The sequence below is a fragment of the Tupaia chinensis genome, unplaced genomic scaffold (genome assembly GCF_000334495.1).
Source record: "Tupaia chinensis unplaced genomic scaffold, TupChi_1.0 Scaffold147554_1, whole genome shotgun sequence".
Taxonomy (NCBI): domain Eukaryota; kingdom Metazoa; phylum Chordata; class Mammalia; order Scandentia; family Tupaiidae; genus Tupaia; species Tupaia belangeri.
Window position 1 is genome coordinate 1,954,385 of NW_006207406.1, and position 17,411 is coordinate 1,971,795.

General features: G+C 46.5%; 1 protein-coding gene across 1 annotated transcript in view; it reads left to right on the top strand.

Annotated features, from left to right (window-relative positions):
• Positions 1 to 14,301, top strand: part of LNPEP (leucyl and cystinyl aminopeptidase) — a 123,228-nt gene extending 108,927 nt beyond the window's left edge. The window contains exon 19 of the transcript XR_337605.3: positions 14,247 to 14,301. The gene's annotated coding sequence lies outside the window, so the exon portion shown is untranslated. The remainder of the gene's footprint in view (positions 1 to 14,246) is intronic.
• The last annotated feature ends 3,110 nt before the right edge of the window (positions 14,302 to 17,411 follow it).

Consider the following 17,411-nt stretch of genomic DNA (forward strand, 5'->3'; position numbering starts at 1 on the left):
TTGTTTTTGGGGTTTTTTTGCTATAGGGTACATGTGCTTGCTAGAGACAGAAGTGGGGTGGGGGTGAGAAATGCCCCCCCAGGGCGATGGCCACGTTGTCACAGTCCCTCTTCATTCTCCTCTTGGGACTTCGGGCACACACAGCAGGAGCCCAGCATGATTTTCAAGTCACCCTGTCTAAGACTCAAACTGCGTAGTCGGCCACGTGGGAGCTAGCGCCTTACCCTCCATGCCACCTTCTGGCTCTTTATCGTCTTACTGTATATAAGAGTTGCTAGTTTTTTTCTTTCACTCCCAGCCCAGTTTTTGGTTGGACTTGTGGGTCTCAAAGATCACGAGAGGCCAAACCCGGAAGGAAGGTGCAGCTTTCCTTCTCCGATAGCCTGTGTGCCCAGGCAGCACCGCCCGAGTCCTGTGGGGAGTGAGCTTACTAGAGAAAAGCTAAGATATACAGATATATAGATATATTTTTCATGTATATAAATATTTTTCCCTTTTTTGGTGTTAACTTCATTTTGAACCTGGTCATTTGCATGATTATGTAGGTACCTAGTGAAAGTTGAGATTGACTCTATGAAAAATCTCCCATACTCCCTAGCCCTCATTGCCTAATGGGCAATGGTAGAATAGATGTTTTGTTTGGATGAGGGTGGCTGAGTGTGTGTGTGTGTGTGTGTGTGTGTGTATGTGTGTGTGTGTGGTTTTTGTAATGTATATACACGTTTGCTACCTTCTGTATGTTATTTCACGTAGCGCCCGGCCCTTTGCTGGGACACATAGGTGCATAATGCAACCTGGAAGTCCAGACGTATGATAACTCTCCATTGCTCCCTTCCCTCATTGCCTCTAGGGCAATAGTTTTATAACTTGGGGTTTGTGTGTGTATGGGGGGGTGTTGTTTGGGTAGGATAGAATAGGGTATATACTTTTTAAGAATGTATATATGTGTTTTCATGTGATTGATTTTGTACCTAGTCTTTTGCATGGATATATAGGTATCTAATGAAAATTGAGGATCAGTGTATGACAAATCTCCCATTCTCCCCTTCCCCTTACTGCCCGTGTAGGCAGTAGTGAGTAGAATACTTGTGTGTTTACTTCTTATTTGTTTTGGGGGGCTTTATATTTTTGGTAGAGGGGTATTCTATTTTTTTTCTTTTCTTTTTTTTTTTTTTGGAGAGGTTTTCACTATAGGGCACGTGCGCTCGCCAGACAGACAGACAGAGACATAGAGACAGAAAGTGAGAAATCACCCCCCCCATGGGGGATGGTCACGCCGCAATCCCTTCTCCTCCATTCTCCTCTCGGGATCTTGGGCACGCACGCACACGCGCCCGGCGTGAGTTTTAAGCCACTGGGTCCGGGACACAAACCGCGGTTGACTACGTGGGAGTCCAGCGACATAGCCATTACGCTAACTGCTGGTTCCCAGGTATTCTATTTATTTTTTGAGAGAGAGATTTATGCTATAAGGTGCATGCTCTCACTGGAGAGACAGACAGAAACAGAAAGCATAAAATCACCCCCCACCCGGGGGGCGATCACACCGCAGTCCCTTCTGCTCCATTCTCCTCATGGGACCTTGGGCACACATGCACACACACACCTGGCGTGATTTCAAGCCACTGGTCTGGGACTCAAACTGCGGTTGGCCACGTGGGAGCTTAGTACCTTAACCACTGTGACACCTGCTGGCCCCGTAGGGGGTATTCTTAATAAGTATAAATATGCTTTTATTTCTTTGTCATTTCATTTTGCATTTCATCCTTTTCATGGTTATGCTGAAACAATGAAAACTGAGTTTTGTAATAGGATAGCTCACTTTCTTCCCCACATATTTCAGTAGTTAGTATAGATGATTCATGGTTGTTTTCATTCATTCTCTGGGATCCATGCCTTTAAGGATGTAAAAATATACACACGGATGGAATTTGCTTCTCCCCCACAACACCCCCATGATTTCCTTTCAATATCGTGTCCTTTGCTGGACTCTGAATGGACCTAACGGAAATAAGGGCCCTCTAAATCCCTGCCGTCTGGCTTGAGGGTAGGGCACTGTGGTGGTGTAACCAAGGGCAACAGGCTTGTAAGGAATGAATAAGATGGGGAAGATACTTGAATAGGGTTGAGTCCTGAGCACCAGTCAGATCCAGCATCTCTCGTGTCGATTCAAACTGAATGAGGTGGTGAAAGGGGACCTGTACTTTTATAAATTCTGGAAAGGCAGAGAGCACTTGTGAGTAGGGGTGTATCTAGAGTCTGTTGCTGGTTGATCTTGGAGTGAGGTGAGGGTGAGGCTGCTGAGGTGCCCCCTGGAGCTCAGCAGGAGACCCGCAAGAGTGGCTACTGTTGGAGGCCTGCTGCGTGCACAGTCTGTCGCGGTTCCAACAGTCGCTCCTTCTGTGTACCCAGTAGAAATGATTCTGATTCTCAGACTGAACCTTAGGAATTGCTGCCATGGCTTCAGTGAACGACCACATCGGTCCCCCCCCAAACTAATCCAGAAAGCATTTCAGGAGTAAGTCCTCTCCATCTTCCCGCAGCGCATGTGGCAGGACAGACGGCCCTTCCCTACCCACCAAAGTGGCTGCAGCTCTGTCCTCAGCTCCCTCCAAGCTGGGCCATTCCTGTTCTCTTTTCTCTTTGTCTCTGTGTCCGCGTGGTTAGATGTTATCTTCAGTCGCATTTAAAAATGTAAGCCAGTGCTGCCTCTTTGTAGCCTGATGTTTTTGCGTGCATTTCATGCATCCAGACCTGTATGCTTGCCTATGGCATTCTTGTATCGTCTTTCACATCCTCGTCACCCACCACATGGTAAATGTTAGGGCTGCGCATTTGTCTGCATCAAAGAGAACACGGGGTAAAATTCCCGCCCGCCCTCCCTCCCTCCCTCCCTCTACTGCCTCCCTCGCCTCAAGCATCTTAGCACTGTTTGTTTGTTTTCACATTTCTATGATGCCACTCCATGCTGAAGATTTGCCATATTATTATTTTGGAAACATTGAATGATAGGACTCCTAGAAAATTTTGCAACGAGATGTTATTTACCATGTCAAACTCAGGTTCCAGTGTTGACAAATTAGCCTACACTCGCTGTGACTTAGATCCGCTGCTGTAGAAAAAATAAAAGTCTATTCACGACACATTTAACTTTGATCACAAACAAAGAGCAAGGGGCACCTTTTTGGAGTTAGTCACGGTAGTCATTAGTGATATTTCTGAACAGTTCTTAATTTGAAATACTTCAAAGGAAGTGAAGGTCATGGCTTAGCGGAATGAAATGCTCCAGAAGTTGAACTATATAAACCATCAGTGCAACAACACACTTGTCTGTGTATGTGTATATAAAATGGGAATTACGGCATAATTGGAGCATTCGCATTAATCAACAAACTCACATTAAGACAAAACTTAGTCTTACAGCTGTCTTGATTAAAGCCAACTGTTCCCTGTTGCTGTGAAAAACAGCCTTTTCAAATATTCTGGAAAGTAGTTACTTGGAAACTTGCAAAAGTATTACATTTTTGTATTTAAGCACCTATAGAGATCTTCAGTTCCTTGAGTCTGAGCTTGTGGGTGTAATTCTAAATTTGTATCATAATCTGTCTTTTGTGGAAGATTTTGAAAATAGTATGTATATATAATATTGTATATGCAAATCGTGTCGTTTCACTTGTAAAGGGAAAAGGCTTATTTTTCTTTATACTTCTGATAAATTGTTTTGCATATGACCAGCACTGACTGAAAGGCATGTTTAACTGCAAACACTATTGCTTTTTTTTCTTTTTTTTGGTGAAATGAAAATTAAATATTTAAATACAAATATTGTATGGATTCTCTGAATTGAAACACACACACACTGAAGTGGTAGGTCCTCTCGGGTTATGAGCTGTGTCAAGACGTGCCCACGTTCCATGTCTCCTATTTGCTGCCTGTCTCAGCAGTACCCCAGCGTCCTCGCCACGTACGACTTGGGTTTCCTCTAACTCACACTGTTGATGTTGGCCTGGGTAATGTCATGGGTGGCTGTCTTGGGCATCCTAGGATGTTGGCAACAACCCAGACTCTGTTGCCAATTGCAGCTAGATTTCTTCCCCACCTCTTCGTGACAACCAGAAATGTCTCCTTCAGTATTGCCAAATGTCCCCCTAGGCGGGGTTAAATGACAGGGATAGGGGCTCAATGGCAGTTACAGGCTCTCCATTCAGGACAACTTACTTTTTGTACGGATACTGAAAACAATTCTGGTAAACACTCAGGTCACTAAGTAGCCAGGGATGTAATAATAATACATAATATCACATACCTAAATGGTCTGACGGCTAGGTGCAAGTTGAACAGTGATAGACAGGCTGGAAAGGGGTATTTTATTACCAGAGAGCAAAAGCATACTTGTAAGTTCTTAATTACACCCCACCCTCTAGATCCAGTAATTGGTGATCGACTTCTGACGCCTTGTGCTTGTTCAGGTGGGTGAGGTTTTCTCTGTGGATGAAATGTAGGCTAGTCAACCAGTCTACGTCCAGGTAAGGCTCCATGCCCTTGGGGGACTCTGATTTCCGTCGTCCGAGCTGAATTTTATTCAGGACCTTTGCTTACACACATAAGGAGCTTCACTCTTCTTTCCCGCTTGCTTTTGTAAAAGGAGGGCGGAATGTAGTACAGTAGCAGAGTCGTCACAGTTGAGCTGCTGACAGGCAGCACAGGAGGCGACAGTGTGAAAGGAAGTCGGGACAAATGAGGGCACATCAGCCTAGCAAAGCCTGTGAGGGGTCCCAGCGTGTTGCTTCCTTAGAGTGCCTTTTGTGTCAAAAGCAAATGTGGAAGAGTGAAGGCCCCTCCAGTCAGCGCTTTCTGATCTGTGTCCTGCCCCTTGTGAACGCAGCTGAAGAGTCCCTCGGTGCTACACAGGCTGCACACTGACTGCCCTCGGGGCTTACTGGTGGCTCCATCTTCATTTTTCTTGTCTCCAATCCTCTGTCATTTTTTTTAGATGTTGCCATAGTGCGCATGCACTCACTAGAGAGAGAGAAAAAGAAAATGAGAAATGGCCATGCTGCAATCCCTTCTCCAGCCTCTTCTCAGGATTTGGGGCATGTGCACACACAGCCGGTGTGAAGCTGCTAGGTCTGGGATTTGAATCTCAGAGTTGGCCATGTGGGATCCAGTGCCTTAACCACCACGCCACCTGCTGGCCCCAACCTCAGTAATTTTTAATCTGAATGAAATTCTTGGCATATTACTATGATTGCCTGATAACAAAAGATGACAGTTTGAAGAAGTTAAAATACTTGCATGACTGTGGAGCACAGGCTGACACTAGTCAGGACTCGAACAGATTTCTGATTCAATCATTTTTCACGTAAAGGTATTACTAATCCCTATTAGCCTCAGTTTCCCTCATAAAACTGGGATATTACCTACTACTACTACTTTGCACGGTTGTTACTGTTAAACAAAGCCACCTGTGAATTGTCCGGCCCAGTGGCCAGCAGGGGCACAGTAGGTATCCATGCGATTGCTACCGCTGCCAGCTGCTGTCTGAGGTGCGTGCCTGGTAATATCTTATGTTACAGAGGGAACAGATGGAGATGAGTTTTTGCTTTTGTTTTTTAATGCCAGATGGCATGTGTGTGCACCAGAGAGGAGAACAGAAACACCCTGCGATGGGGGCCTGGTCATGCCACAATCCTTTTTGCTGCTTTTTCTCCATTTGGTTAGGTTTCCAAGCACGGGCACATGTGCACCTGGCATAGTATTTTTTTTTTTTTCAAGACCCTGGAGCCAAGACTGAAACTGCAGTAGGCTCTGTGGGATCCAGGTCCCACTGCACAGCACTTAACCACTGCACTAACTCACAGCCCAGAAGTGAGTTTTTAAATTGAATAAGGGGGCCAGCAGGTGGCATAGTGGTTAAGGCACTGTGCTCCCATGTTGTTGGCTGCAGTTTGAGTCTCTGGCCAGGCGACTTTTAAACTCATGCTGGGCTACGTGTATGCATGCCCAAAAATCTCGAGAGGAAAATGGAGGGGAAGGGATTGTGGTGTGGTCATCCTCCCTGGGGGAAGGGGGTGAGTTCTCACTCTATCTGATTCAGTCCCTTGGGCAAGCACACATGCCCTGCAGCAAAAATCTCTGAAAAACAGATTGAATGAGGTTACATATTTTCAACTAGAAAATGACAGAAATCACTTTAATCTGCTTTTCATAAAATGTAGGCCTTGAATTTGCAAAGATTTTGTTTGAGAGGCATCATAGTATATTAGAAGCAATGTAAGGGAACCAGCAGTTAGCGTAATGGCTATGTTGCTGGACTCCCACGTAGTCGACCGTGGTTTGCGTCCCAGACCCGGTGGCTTAGAACTCACGCCAGGCGTGTGTGTGTGCATGCCCAAGATCCCGAGAGGAGAATGGAGGAGAAGGGATTGCAGCGTGGCCATCCCCTCTGGGGGGTGATTTCTCGCTTTCTGTCTCTATGTCTCTCTCTGTCTGTCTGGCGAGCACACACACCCTATAGTGAAAACCTTTCCAAAAAAAGAAGCAATGTAAAGTTATATAGGTTTCACAGCTGAAATGAAGTCCTAACAGTTGGTGGATTTGATCCACCATAAATAGGTACAAAATCAAATCCTGCTTGTTGATTGCTCTGCAATGCTGACAGTAATACCTACTCTGCAGTAATAACAAGAGGCACAGGCGTATGGGAAATAGACCTGTTGCTTAATAGGTGCTCAGTTAATATTCCTTTCCTTCTCTCAATTTATTTGCCTTAAATACACAACAGAATCGAGCATATCCCAGCCTCAATTCTAGTTAGAAAATGCATACAATGTGTTCATTAGATAGCATGATGCAGAGAAATCGATCTCATGCTTTAAGATCTCCACTGGTGCTGGAAGGAGCCTTCCATATGACCTGGTCTCATGCCCTCATTTTCCAGATAGTGCTGTAGTGGATATGCCTTCACTAAAACCCCATATACTACAAGTTGAGTATCCCTTATTCAAAATGCATTGGACCGGAACTAACTACACTATCAGATTTATTCAGATTTGGGGGTATTTGCTTAGACATAATGAGGTATCTTTGGGATGGGACGCAAGTCTAAATATGAAATGCATTTATGTTTCGGATGCACCTTAGACATACCCTAAGGGTGATTTTATTTGCAGTTTCTGCATTGCTGCTTTGTGTTACCTGTCACACGAGGTCAAGTATGGAATTCTCCACCCGTGGTACTATGTCAGCACTCAGAACATTTTGAGTCTTGGAGCATTTTAGATCTTATAAGTTTGGGGACCAGCAGTTAGCGTAATGGCTATGTCGCTGGACTCCCATGTAGTCGACCGTGGGTCAAGTTCTGGACCTGGGGGCTTAAACTCACACCGGGCGCATGTGCATGCATGTCTACAATCCCAAGAGGAGAATGGAGGAGAAGGGATTGTGGCGTGGCCATCTCCCCTGGGGGGTGATTTCTCACTTTGTTTGTCTCTGTCTCTCTCTGTCTTTCTGGCAAGCACACACGCCCTATAGCAAAACCTCTCAAAAAAAAAAAAGTTTGAATTAGAGATGCTGAACCCATATGGCATCATGTGCTAAATGTGCATATGTGTTCAGAGGAGGAATGGTTTGTATCACCTTTGAGACCAAGGTGTGTAATTGCCTACAGGACATGGCTTCCTTGGGGCAGAGAACATCAGAATTTGCTATCGTTCCATTACTTTAACCTTGAGTGTGGAGCTAAGTTAAATGGGCCTCATTTACTTTTTAGCTTAATGATGATCCAAATACCATGATATCAAAATGCTGGCCATTTTTAAAAATCTGTTTAAATGAAGTGAATTCATGAATGTGATCTCTCTCAGGGAGGCTCAGACACACACTCTACCAAAGGAGGTACGGGGGAGGAGGGAGGTGGTGGCCGCCGGTGAGTCACAGTTGTGTGGGTTGGTGAGTAAGAAGGCAGGTGAAAAAGAGACGCTGTCCTAACTTGGAGTGATGGCGGCCCGAGCTGTGCCTTCTGTCCTCAGCCACAGAATCTTAGCTGTGTGCAGACATGCATGGACTGCTGTCCTTTCCTGGTTCTTTCTTTTTCTTTTTAAGGGACTTTTTTTTATAGGTAGCATGCACTCACCAGAGACAGAAAGTGAGAGATTACACCTCCCCCAAGGGGGGACGGTTATGCCGCAGTCCCTTCTCCTCCATTCTCCTCTCGGGATTTTGGGCACACACACCCACGCACACGCACCTAGCATGAGTTTCAAGCCACTGGGTCCAGGACTCGAACTACAGTCAACTACATGGGAGTCCTGTGACATAGCCATTATGCTATTTGCTGGTCCCTGTCCTTTCCTGTTTCTTAACAGACCCTCTTCTCTTGCCAAGAGACAAACTTCAAAGTTCAAATTCAAGTTAAAACAAAGATTCTTTTTAAGATTTTTGCTATAGGGCACATGGACTCACTGGAAAGACAGAAAGAGAGACAGAAAGCAAGAACTCATTCCCCAAGGGGATGGCTACACCATAATCCCTTCTCCTCTCTTCTCCTTTTGGGATTGTGGGCATGCAGACACATGCACCCCGCATGAGTCTCAAGCCTCCAGGTCGAGGACTTGAACTGTGGTCAGCCATGTGGGAGTCCAGAGCCTTAGTCACTACGCCACTTGCCGGCCCCCTCGTAGGCTTTTAATGAGATAAGTTGGGACTGGCAGGTGGAGAGGTGGTTAAGGCACTGGACTTCCACATGGCTGTCCACAGTTCAAGTCCAGTCCTAGTCGTGGCCGCTGGCTTTCTCATTTTCCTTTTCTCTCTCTCTCTCTCTCTCTCTCGTCAAATTAAAAGAAATAACAAAATTAAATAATTAAAAAAAAAAACCTTTAACTCTTTGATTTTAGCTATTTGACCCTTTTAGAGGGGCATGACTTGGATGTCAGTCGACCCCTCTGCCCTACATGCACGTCTGCGGTCCTGTTCTGCCTTGAGTAAACCCAAACTCAGAAACGAGCACCTCTGCAAAATGCCACCCCACACTAGAGTCAGCGCAGTACTGAGTGCCGCAGGTTTCCCCGAGAGCTGGCCGAGGGGAGTCAGAGCGAGTTTCTGCCGTGCCACAGCCTTCACTTGGTATTTCTGTTCTCCAGACACTTTCTTGGACACCGCTACTCCTAGGGGGATGTTTTTCTCCTCACCCAAACAGTGCATGCATGTCCACGCAGGCATGAGCACACACACACATGCACACACACACGCACAGGGCCCACTATCTCCTCATCCCTGCTCCCAGACACCCCCTGAACTTGGCACACACTCCCAAACTTCCCTCCAAGCCGTTGTGCCTCAGCTTCCCCATCCAGGTGTGGGTGGTCATTGCCCAGGAGCCCCGCTGAGCCACAGCCCTGGAGGGAGGCAGGCCCACAGGAGAGGACAGGACTGGCCTTTGCTGTTCCGCCACACCCCTTGCGGTCTCCTTCCTGTGAGCAGCTTAGCAGCTATGATTTCTAACATAGTTTCTGTGCTCTGTAGGTCTGCGACAGCGTTTCTTCCTGATGGTGCTTTTCCAGGCCACTAAGAAAACTGGCTTATGGTATGGGCATGTCCTGACTTTGGGTGATGTGAACCCGCGGAAGAGGAAGCCAGGACATACCTTTACCATGTTCCAGGGATCCTCCGTCCGTAACACCGCAATCTGCCGCTGCCTGCGCTGGGTGGGGACGGGAGGTAGCCCCTGTAATGTGAGCAGCTGGTTCCAGGGGACAATGCGGCCTGGGTTTCATCAGCCTGCCTCGTGGTGGGTGGCAGATCACCAGGGCATGTGGGGTCCCGTGGAGGAGCTCCGTGAGTGCTGTGGCCACGGGAGGCTCTAAGCTGTGAGGCTGTTGTGCTGCACACGGCCACGTTGAGTGGGACAGGTTGAGAGGACACTCAGTCTCCAGCCACAGTTGTCCCTCTGCTAATTTGCTGTGCCGGGGAAGGTGAGCAATGATGGCCTCTCACCAGGCCTGCATAAGTGCCCACAGCCCATGCCTGGTGTCACCAAGGGGAGCCTGAGGCCCTTTGGGTCTGTGCGGAGAACCCACACAGCTGGGATGAGTATCCCTAAGGTGTTCACAGGCATGAGAGAGGCAGGAGGTGAATTGCCTGTTCTGGTTCCACTCCAGGCTTCCTCTAAGTTCTAATTAGCAATAAATGAGCGGGGCTGCCCTGGGCTGGAGGGGAGAGTCATTCTGGTCCAGCCCTGTGTACAGCTAAGAACAGGAGGGTTTGAGGATGGGCTGGAAAAGCTCCGAGGTCGGCACAGGAGAGCCCCAGGCTGCTGCAGTGAGAGCCATGAGGAAGGCCCAGGGCATGAGCAGCTCGGTGTGTCAACAGGAAACCTGCTGTTGTCAGCTTGGCTTCTAAGAGACAGGCATCTGCCCGTTACTCCATGGCTGCACTTGAGCGCCGGTAATCAGAGCAGGAATTCAGATCTTTGACCTCCCCGTCCTTGCCGTGCGTTCCAAGCAGGCCACTGAAGCCTTTAGAATGTGCTGGGGTGCAGCGTCAGCGGGTGGGGACACTCCGTGCCTCTGTTCTTCCCCAGTGCTCAGTAGGAGGGACAGGGGGCAACTGGGGAGACTCATCTGTCCTGCCAGGGATCAAGTCCACGCAGCCCTGTGGAAGGAGCCCAGAGAGGCCAGGGCAATGTGGAGGAACTTGAAGGAGCCGGACAATGCCGCTGCCGGGAGGACACACGGATGCTGGAGTTTGGGATGGAGTGGCCCGAAACGAAAGTCTCCGCCTCTAAAGGACCTGCCACACCTTCCCGCAAAGCGGCTGAGCTAGGCTGCAGTTACAGAGCCTAGACCGTCCCAGCAGCCAGAAGATGGCCAGGAGCAGAGCTGAGCTGCCTTGAGCAAGACCTGCTCCAGCCCGGGCGCCTGTCCAGGGCAGCTGGGGCGTCTCCAGGGCAGCGGGGTTCCTCTCCAGGACAGAGGGGTGTCTCCATGGCTGCTGGGGCCGTCTCCAACTGGGGTTCCTCTTCAGGGCAGCCGGGGCGCCTCCTCCAGGACAGCCAGGGCGCCCTGGAGGAGGAGGTAGCAGGCTCAGCTGGGAACCACCTCAGGCCAGCGGGGAGAACTGCTACGCCAGGTCCCGGCAGGCAAAGGCCTTCCCTCCGGTCTGTGGGACAGCGTCTTTGCAGGTAGGCAGGAGCAGAGCTTGTCCTCAGTGACACTCCTTGTCGCCCTGGAGATGGCTGTCCAGCGGAAGCCCACAGGCCTGCCTCGCTCACACGGAGACCGAGTGCCGACTGTGACTTCGCCCAGAAAAGTAGATCCAAGCGCCGCCCCCGGCTGTGCAGGGACTGCTTAGGCTCCTCAGCCACAGCAGCTCCGGGGCATGTCCCTGCAATCCCAGCCAAAGCGGCTCTGCACATGATTGGCAGAACACACACGGGGCATTCAGAGGGACTAACCTCGTAAGAGGGGTGGGCACCTCAGGGTGGTAGGCCTGGGCCGTGTCAGAGGAGGCAGTAGGCAAACGTCCCGTGGCATTCTGGCAGCTCCAGTCTCAATGTGGTGACATTTTGAGACACGTGCTTCGTGGCAAAGGACCCGGAGCTTGTGGGTTATACATGCACTGCGGGCCACTAGTGCAGGCCCTTCTTTCTGGCAGGAAAGCAGCAATTCATGGGGCAGGTGGAGCCTGATCCTTGCTTCATGCAAGCCAACAAGTGACCCGAGGCGGGACAGAGGAAAGTGGGGGATTAAAGGGATACAGGGAGGGATAAACAGATAAATGGACTTTTTCTTGGGAGGTGAGGTGGTGGCTAGCTTTGGGGAAAGAAAGAGAAGGAATAGGGACAGATATTTAGGCACCTTTTGGAGGGAGTGAGGAGGAAAAGACTATTTAAAAGATACCTAGGAGGGCCAGCAGGTGGAGTGGTGGTTAAGGTGCTAGACTCCCACATGTCTGACCATGGTTTGAGTCCCAGACCTGGTGACTTGCTTTCTCACTTTCCTTCTCTCTCTCTCTCTCTGATGACTATACCAAGTTTAGAAATAATACTAATACTAAATATAATTCTTTTTTAAAAAAATACTGGGACCAGCAGATGGCATAATGGTTACGTTGCTGGACTCCCACATAGTTGACCTTGGTTCAAGTCCAGGACCTGGTGGCTTAAAACTCATGCTGGGCGCCTGTTTATGTGTGCCCAAAATCCAAAGAGGAGAATGGAGGAGAAGGGATTGTGACATGTCCATCCTTCCAGGAGGTGATTTCTTACTGTCTCTCTCTGTCTCTCTGACGATTGCACACACCCTATAGCAAAAATCTGCCTCTCAAAAACAGACAAACAAACAAACAAACAAAAAAAAAAACCCTAGGGGACCAGCAAGTGGTATGGAGGTTAAGGTTGCTGGATCCCAAATAGTGGACTCTGAAGTTTGAGTCTCAGACCCAGTAGTTTGGCAATCATGCTAGGCGCGTCTGTGTGTGTGCCCAAAATCGCAAGAGACTGAAGGAGAAGGGATTGTGACAAGGTCATTCCCCTTGGGGGGTGCTCTCTCACCCCTCCCGCCTCCTCATCTCTGTCTCTCTTTGGAGAGTGAATGCACTGTATAGTAAAATAAATAAATAAATAAATAAAACTTAGGAAGCTCAGCAGAGTGGTCCGTGCCGTGTGGCTCCCCACAATCAGAACAGACATAAGTCAAGCTCTGCTTTGCTCGCCAGCACCTGGACTGCCCAAAGACCAAAGGACAGTCTGAGGACAGAGTAAAATGCAGACAAGCATGACAAACCCATCACTGCATCTGGAATTGTGACCCTGCCCTGGGGAGTGATATCTCACTTTCCCGCTTGTTGTCTCTCCAGCCCCATAGCAAAATGAAATAATAATTTTTAAAAGCACATTAAAAAAACACAAAACTTCATGCTATTTGAACTTTTTTTTTTTTTTTTTGAAGAGGTTTTTGCTATAGGGTGTGTGTGCTCGCCAGACAGACAGAGACAGAGAGACAGAAAGCGAGAAATCACCCCCCAGAGGGGATGGTCACGCCGCAATCCCTTCTCCTCCCAGGATCTTGGGCACGCACATGCACGCGCCCAGAGTGAGTTTAAGCCACCGAGTCCAGGACACAAACTGGGGTCGACTACGTGGAAGTCCAGCGACATAGCCATTACGCTAACTGCTGGTCCCCATGCTATTTTCATTTTTTTTTTTTTTGAAGAGGTTTTTGCTATAGGGTGTGTGTGCTCGCCAGACAGACAGAGACAGAGAGACAGAAAGCGAGAAATCACCCCCCAGAGGGGATGGTCACGCCGCAATCCCTTCTCCTCCCAGGATCTTGGGCACGCACATGCACGCGCCCAGAGTGAGTTTAAGCCACCGAGTCCAGGACACAAACTGGGGTCGACTACGTGGAAGTCCAGCGACATAGCCATTACGCTAACTGCTGGTTCCCACTATTTTAATTTTTTATAGCTAGTTGTGCTGCTTTCACAATTTAAGGAAAAGGAAATCCCATAATGAATAAGCAATATATATACTGCTTATATATATATATAATCTGTCTTCTCATTTTCACTACAGGATATATCCAAAATGTAACCACACAGTAATATCAGAGAAAGACCAGCATATGCATACATATGTTTAACTGTAGCAAATGTTTCACAAATCATTACTTATCTTTTTGCTATGTTCAATATTCTCTCAGTGTATCCTATTTGACACATTTTTTTGTTTTTTAATGATGGTCACAATCCACTAACTGGATTTCACATCTTCCTAATTTGGCAGGTCCCATGGTTGACACGTTGTGTACCACACCTCGATGAAAGGTGCACATTCTCAACAGCAGGTCATCCACGGCTCTAAATGTGTTTACAAAGACCCCCAAACCAAGTAAGCACAGCAGTGCTTGCAGGGATAGAGGCAGTCCACCATTTTTCCATTTTATATGACACATTTGGGTTCATTTCTATTTCTGATTGAAGTTTAGAGCTATATGTTGGAGGCAAAATAATAATTCCCCCAAAGAGGTCCACCCCTAATCTGGAGAATCTATTACTTTGTTACCCAACATGGAAAAGGAGAATTAAATTTGCAGATGGAATTAGGATTAATTGCCTGGCTTTAAAATAAGGAGATTATTTTAAATTGTATGGTTGGGTCTAATAAGGGCACTTAAAAATGGAAGAATGTAGTACAAGAGGAAGTTGGACTGACGCAATGTGAACAGACATCCACTTACTTTTGCTAGCTTTCCAGAAAGAGAAAGGAGCCACCAGCCAAGGAATGTAGGTGGTCTTTAGAGGCAGAGAAAGCAAGAAGTGGATCCTACCCAGAGCCTGCAGAATGACGTCTTGATTTTAACCTGGTAAGACACATGTCAAACTTTCAACCTACAGAACTGTAAGATAAAGATTTTGTATGTTTAAGTCATTAAAATTTATGCTAATTTGTTACAGCAGCAAGTGCAAAACTGATATACATAGCTTATCTGTTAATGTAGTTAGAAACATTGGATTTAGGACCTGCCCTGTAGCCTAATGATTAGGGAGCTGGATTCCATATAGCTGACCACAGTTAGAGTCCTGGTCCTAATGCACTGTGGAAAACAGTATGGAGGTTCCTCAAAGACCTACAAATAGAACTACCATATGATCCAACAATTCCACTCCTGGGTACCTATTCAAAGGACGGGATGCTCAGTCGGAAAAGCACTTGCACATCAATGTTTATTGTGGCATTATTCACAATTGCTAAGACACAGAACCAGCCCAACTGTCCACAAACATGAATTGATTGAAAAAGTGTGGCACATATACTCTGTGGAATACTATTCAGTCATGAAAAACAAGACCCTGGCATTTGATAGAAAGTGGTCAAATATGGAAGATTTATTGCTGAGTGAAGCAAGCTAGGATATGAAAAAAAGATGTTGTATTTTTCCACTTAATATATATTGACTATCCACACTCCATGGTAGAGATTGAAATAGTGGAAGACATAAAAGCAGTGAAAATAGTTATAGACCCTGAAGACAGTGTGGAATGGGAGAAGGAAGGAGGGAGAGAAGAGAAGAGTGTAGAGAAGGAAATTGAGGAGAAAAAATAGAGAGGCATGGCATTTGTGAGACACAGAAATGTTTTATTATCTGTTAATAATATGTATAGTATTCTCAACTGGACTGGTCTGAGACATATTTTGTGTCGGGTAAATTCTCTTTGCAAGCCAAATGATGTATAGCAATTGAATGTTTAAATAATAAGATGAAAAATAAAATAAAAAAGAATCCTGAACCCAATGGCTTAAAAAACAGAACTGATGCATGTATGTGCACACCCAAAATCCAGACAGAATGAAGGGATGGAGCCAAAGGGATTGTGGCATGACTATACCCCCAGTGAGGGGGTGCTTTCTTCCTTTCTCTTTCTTTGGTTCTCTCTGATGAGTACACACTTTCTCTGGCAATAAAAAAGAGAAAGAAAGAAACATTGGATCTAATCATTTACTATGAAACTAGTAACTACAAATTCCACAATTCTTAACTCTGAGGAAGGGCTCTAAGCTTCAGAGATGATATTACAAATGCAAGTACAATTACTTGGCTACAACAATAATCAACACCTTCACAAGTCACCAAGTGGAGATTACAATCACCACATCCTCTTTCAGACTGTGTCTCCTGGTACAGACTTTTGCTTTTTTTCCCCTTAATTTTTATTTTATTTTTAGGTTTTTGAAATAGGGCATATGTACTTGCCAGGAGGGGAGAGAGAGAGAGATGGAAAGTGAGAAATCATCCCCCAGGGGGGATGGCCACACGCAATTCCTCTCCTCCATTCTCCTCTCGGGATTTTGGGCATATACACACCTGGCATGATTTTCAAGCTGCCAGTTTGGGGGCTCAAACCTTGGTCAGCCATTTGGAAGCTCAGCACCTCAAACACCATTCCACCTGCTGGCCCTAACTAGTTTACTTTAAAAAAAAAAATCCAGAGACTAATTCAAGAGAGATGTAGAAATCATGACTCGTGATCATTTTCTGGAGTAATGGGAATTTACTGAGTGGTAAAAACTGGAGAAACATTGGCTCTCAGCAAGTCCATGATTAGAAGTAATATCTAAATGAGCAGTTATTAGCATCTCCTGAATAATCAACCCATTTGAAATTCTTTTTAGAAAAAATGCACATGCCGGTGCAAGCAGGCATTGTGATAGTTAAAGCTCTGGACTACCACATGGCTGACCATTGAGTCCCAGACCTGGAAACTTGAAAGTCATGCTGGGTGCATGTGATGCATGCTCAAAACCCCAAGAAGAGAATGGAGAAGGGATGGGGGCATGGTCATTCCCCCTTGAGGAGTGATTTTCTCATTTTCCCTCTCACTGTCTCTCTTGTCTCTTTTCGGGAGCACACATGTGCCCTGTGGCAAAACAAACCAAAACACAGAAAGAAAGAAAAAAAAAATGCACATACTTACCTACACACACAATTTTGCATTTATTTTTAGGGGTTTTTCAGCCTCCCTAGTGATTGTAGACCTAAGTTATAAGCAACTATATAATATCTAGATGGAAATTTTCATGATGTTATGTTTTACTTCAGTGAGGGCTAAATTCTTAGAAAATATTTATGTGGAGTACAAATTAGCACACTAGGTATAATGTCATTTTTATTTTTCTTCACTTTGTGAGGCTCGTTTCTTTCTTGAAGGACTGATGCTTTTGGGTTTTGTCTTCAATGGGATCAAAACCTCATTGGGCAAGGATGTAGGCTCTTAAATCCTCTGTGAGTGCTGTGGGAGGGGTTTCATCGACTGCATGGCTTTGAAGTATCACTTTTAACTGAAGCATCTTGGAAAAGTTCACTGTGAAAAATGTGATCAAGAAGTCCTGAGCAAAGGGACCAGCAGTTAGCATAATGGCTATGTTGCTGGACTCCCACATAGTCGACTGTGGTTCACGTCCCGGACCCGGTGGCTTAAAACTCATGCCGGGCACATGTGCGTGCGTGCCCAAGATCCTGAGAGGAGAATGGAGGAGAAGGGATTGTGGCGTGGCCATCCCCCCTGGAGGGTGATTTCTTGCTTTTTTCTCTGTCTCTCTCTGTCTGTCTGGTGTGCGCACACGCCCTATAGCAAAAACCTCTTAAAAAAAAAAAAAAAAAAAAAAGCCCTGAGCAAGAAACTCCAACATCATAGCGAGGTATAAGTGGGGGAAACTTTAGGCTTTTCTCTATTTTATGAAACACCTGTGCTTTTCGTTTGTTGGTTTTGGGGTGTCATTCTCTTCATGGAGATTCATTAACAGAAAACTGGAATTAAAAAAATAATAATAAATGGGGGCCACAGGACAGGTGGTAGGATGTAATGTTTAAAGCTGCAGTGTCTCTGTGTCCTTAGCTACAAAGTACCCATGT